This window comes from Alligator sinensis, unplaced genomic scaffold (genome assembly GCF_000455745.1).
Source record: "Alligator sinensis unplaced genomic scaffold, ASM45574v1 scaffold108_1, whole genome shotgun sequence".
In the NCBI taxonomy this organism is placed as follows: domain Eukaryota; kingdom Metazoa; phylum Chordata; order Crocodylia; family Alligatoridae; genus Alligator; species Alligator sinensis.
Genome location: NW_005842110.1, coordinates 2,368,120 through 2,373,607, shown reverse-complemented (window position 1 = coordinate 2,373,607; position 5,488 = coordinate 2,368,120).

The following is a 5,488-nucleotide window of genomic DNA, read 5'->3' as shown; positions in this document are numbered from 1 at the left end:
AAGGAAGGAAAAGGGGTGAGAGGTACAGATAGGAGTTGAAAAAACTGGAAAGAGAGAAGAAGAAAGAAAAAAAAAGCACTGAGAAGAATCAGGCAGAGCATGGGGAAGAGAAGAGGAACTTGAGAACAAGAAGAAAGGGGTGATAACTTTGGTTTTCTGTTTTCTTTTGTAGATAAGTTTTAGCACTTTGAGCAACTGACACATTGATACAGCCATGAACATAGTATATTAATGCTATACTAGCAACAGAGCATTTAAAATGACAATGTCTTTCAAAATTGCATATTTGGTATAAGAGATTAGTTGTAAAAGGGAATCAATGTCATGCTTTCCTGATAAATGGCTATGACAACATGTCTGGAATTGTATAGTCATCTTACTGATGTGCGTCCCATCATCTTCAGCAACAGACCTTGCTCAGCAAGGTAATCAGGACTTGATTCTCATTTTCCCATCTTCCTTGTTTAGTGATTATGAAGTGCACTAAAATATTACAGACACTGTCTCTTTTCATAAGATTTTTTTATTTGTATGGAAATAGTATTGCAGTGCCCTCAGGTGGTTAAGTTGAATTGTAGCCTGTTGTTTTTCATTCTAAAAGCATCTGTTCTCACCAGCTACACATGCTAATGTTTATGAGTATGTAAGGCAAAGGATGCATAGTTTAGGTGAAATGTAGATGCACACGCACGCACACACACACAATCGATACATAAGCACTTTTAATTTTATTGGGGAAGGAAATACAAACAAGTCACCAAAGGAAACACGAAAGAACATTAATACTAATATTGTAAGGAAACAGAGAGCTACAGGAGAAAAATTAAATGCCAGAAGAGGAAAACAGGAGAAAGCAATGTTGGAAAAATACCCAGTTTGTGTATCAGTTCTCAGCCATGATTATATGTAAATGTGATTTTCTAATATTGAACAATTAAAGATAATGTTTAGTGTCTCACTAAATAGAGACCATATGTCCTTCATTCTCATTGCCCTTTGTAGTTGTCATTTGCCCAATAGTCTTTCACAGACTGCCATTTCTGATGTTGTTACCAGAGTTTGATCTTCAGCAATAAACAGCATTTTCTCCTTTGCAAGAAAAGCGTAGCCCAAAGGAATCTGAATGTCTGAGGATTTGTGAGTACTCTCTTATCAGCATCAGTTCAGTAAAATACTTCAATGCTATTAAAGTAATAGTCACGTTTATATCAAATGCATTTAGTCACATACATATCACTCAAAAAAAATTCTTCACACTTACAATGTCAGGAACCATATAACAAAGAAAGCACCTTTCAGCATCTTTTTGCCATATCTTCCACATTTAGCATCTTTTTATGCCTTTTTAAAATTAATGTGTGATATTAATGTAGCCAAAGAAGAATTATGTACATAATCACCAGCAATCAAAATGGTTTGTATCATATAATGACCACCTTTATTCCACTGGGATACATTTATGTTTAGAAGTCAAACAACACAGCCATATGGGAACATAGTATTGTTTCTAATCATTCTTATTTTGTTGTTGAAAACATTTTATATAATGAGGTACATTTTCACAACACTTTACAAGTGTTGGTAAGAAATGAGAATTGCTGGTTGAGAATCACTGCTCTACAGTGCAAATCGGTGATTCTCAACTATGGTACCATGGCAACCTGTGGTGCCTTACGAAGCTTTCAAGGAGTGCCACATCATGTAAGTACTGGTAGGTGTGCAAACATGATTCAGAAGATAAACCTAGAGCTTTCAAATATGAATAAATCGTGCTAAAAACATTTGACCTGTCATGGTGTTTTAGAGTTCCTTGAAACAGAATTGCTCTGTTATTATTTTTCTGCAAGTAAAAACCAAGCGAAAGCATGCTTTGAGTCTAGTTCTTAACAGTTCACATAGAAATTACTGTGAAAAAGAACACAGAGCCAAACTTTCTGCTGGACAGTGTAACACAAAAGGCTCTGACTACACAAGGCCCTGGGGGGTGTGGGTGAATGCCACATTTGCATTTCTGTCATTCTTGACTCCTCTGAGGAGCAGTGTGGCCATCAGGATACATTAATGGAACCCCAACAGAAGTCTAGAGCAGCTGTGTAGTGGCTGCTCAATATCCAGACATCAGTACACTTCTGCCTCTTCCCCCAAAAGAAGGAGGCGGCAAAGCTGGATTGTGCCAGGACCCTCTGAACAGTCATCAACCAATTAAGATAAATGTTCTCTCTTTACTTATACTGCCCAACTTTCCCCCGACCTGTGATCTCCTTGCTTTCCTCTCATCTCAGGTCCCTGCTCTGTTGAGTTTTCCTACTGGTTTACATAATGAAAGCTTGGGATCTCTCCTGTCTCCTGGAGTTGTCGGATAAAAAATGCTTTGCTGTACTCTTGGTTGACCAATGACTGCCTACAGGGGATCCTACCAGCAGTAGGAAGAACTTTATCTTTTTTTTAAACTATGGAATAGCAGATCTTTCAAAAGAGAAGGTGAGTTAGCTGCCTAAAGTTGGTCTCTCAGCAAGAGCCTCACTAAATATTTTTACCTCACTTGCACATTCAGAAAGAGTTTTACTAACAAAACATTTTTCTAAGCTCAGTGAGAATCAATAGCACTTACAAGCACACGCTTTATTTATTGGCAATTTACTCCTGAATTCCCTATCTAGGTTATCAATAGGGAAAGCAATCTCTTTATAGCACTAATGACTTGTAACAAAGTATATACATCTGTTTAATACAAATAAAGGGCAAACGATTTCTCAATCTTGCTTAGATAAGATAGAACACACAAGGGCTTACCTCACTTAAAAAATAACTTATAACCTTCTCTCATTAACAGAATAAACTATTATAATGGACATAACTATTAACAAAAATATCAGGTTGAATGAGAGAAGGAAGAAGGCAAACAGGACCTAACAAAGCGCTGTTCTTACAATGATGAAGGTCATTAGTAGAAGTGAGGCAACAGATTTAGCAGGTTGGGTTTACACACAGAAACTGGACATTTCAAAACACCATCAAAGAACTTCACCAACAACAAAGAAGAGGAAACACTCTTCATAATTCCATAGGAGACACTTATCCCTAAGAGTCTTAACTGAACCAATTTCCAGTGTGTTAGGGGGTGGGGGGCAGATTTTGTTGCCAAATAACCCATTTTTTTAGAAATCATATAAAGCTAAGAACCCACTTATCACTCGTGATTATTAAATGTAAAGGGCAAGTGTGAAGAACACAGACACGTTTTCAGGTACCACTGTACCCTTCCTTAGCTTGTCTATGTTCCTCCCAACTATACAGTAAGTCCTGTAAAAGATACCACCCACAAAAATCCTTATCTCTTGCATTTTTCCTGGACTATCACCCAACATTGCACTGATCATTATAGTTTTTGTAGAAGAAGGTAATCTCCTACAAAAACTATATTTAATGATCAGTGGAGTGTTGGGGTGATCTAAGTCAGATAATTACATATTACCATCTTAAATTTTCTCTTCAGTGGATATTTTTACATGTGCATTTACTGCGTGGTAACTTGCTGCACACTAAGTGGTTTTTACACTGGTGTCTACACGTGCAGGCATTACAGCGCTGTAACACTGTGTGTGGACTGACTTGGGACTGAAGTTAATCCAAGTCAGTCCACACACACACAGTGTTACGGCGCAGTAAGGTGTCTTACATGCCCTACTGCATAGTAATTAACCGGGCGTAGCAGGTTGCAAATTTACGCCCAAGTCAGCATAAGTCACCATAGTTACTGAACAGTACGGGCATGCATATATAGATGCATGCTCATACTGTACAGTAATTTTAGGTTACTGTGCAGTAACCTAAATTACTGCACAATAACTGTACACATGTAGACACACCCAGTTAAAATAAATATTATTCTTCACGTCTCATCCTAAATTTAGTGCAGCATTATACTGCTATAGTTCATTGTTGGCTGCATTTTGAGTGGTCAGTGAAGTGATATTTTTAACTTCCTCACAGCTGTTGCAAGAGTTACTTAATGTGGTTTTGTGAGAGCATTGAATCTTTGGAGTTTGTAATCCATAGCTGAAGAATAAATCTCTTCATCACAAAATTCTAAGAAATAAAAAAATTCCTAACAGTCACACTTATTATCATACTCTTTTCCATACTAGACAGAAAAAAGTTAAGATCACTAGATTTAATTTTTTTTCAAATAATTATTTGATATAAGACTAAACTTTACTCTTAGAAAACATTCTTACAAGCAGGAAAGTAGCAAAGCTTCATATCACTCATTTAGATCAGTAGGTGTTTTTCAGAATGTACTCTCAATAAATAGAATTTTAAAATCTATTCATTAGGGAGTAATGTGTTTTTATGTATTTATTGAAAATTGAAGCTTTGTGCAATTTTGATCCAAATGTGAAATGTCAAAGCCTAGGCCTCTGCACCAATTTCAACTGTGCATCTGAACCTTTTCTGCCCTTGCTCTCTGAAAAGTATTGAAAAACATAATTATGAGATACTTTTGCTCAATTAAAGAAGCTATGTGGCTTTCCAAGCTTGTGTGGTTTAGGGGAGAAAAGCAAAAGTAAATTTCCAAGGACCATACATATTTTAAAGCTGAGAAAGCTAGTTTCAGCCAGCTCAGGTATGTCTTCCCTACGCTTCAGTCACTGCCACATCAATAGGGAGAGTGGATCTAAAAAACATGACAGACATGGGCCATCTGCACAAATTCCCTGCTTTTCTATGTCACAACCCAATTAAACAGTGCCCATGCCACTAGCAAGAGATACCATTCAGACCATCCTCATTTCGCACACAGTAGTCAACTAAGGGTTAAAAGAAATCCTTGCCAGAAACTCCTGAAATAAAACCCAGGCGGAAAACTGTATATAATTGGTCAAGAAATAAGCTTAGGCCCCTCTCATATGTAACAGACAGGAAACCTGACCCACTACCTTGCAACCTGATAGCACAAAGAACTGCTGCTTTGCCAAAAAATTAAAGATTCCACTTAGCAGCTCATCATTGGATAACACTGTTAGATACCTCTGTCTATAAATAGTTTAGCAGCTTCCGCCCAAGTCGGAGAACTCTGGGGAAATCTCTGAGGAGAAACCCGAGCTCATCACCAGAGTGACTTGGTGGACTGATCAACCCCTAATGACTCCCCGTCACCGTTAATCTTGACGTAGTAAAGCCCTGCAGACTCGATAGCTCGTTCTGGCGCCTCGTTCATCATCGCTTGACTGTAACCCGACCCTATACGCTCGACTGTAACCGAAGCAACTGTAACGGAACAAAGGCTCAGCCTGCGTCGCACGTCACTATCTGGGCGACGTAAGTAAACAATCTCCTGTAACCAACACGCGTCTGTGCCTGGTTAATTTCACTCCATCCATTAATTACCCACCTGTCAAGTCAAAATCTAAACACTCCGGTGAGAGTCAGGACGCAGCTGCCGGCGGCTGCTCTGATTCTCGACATTCTATAAATCCTTGAGCTC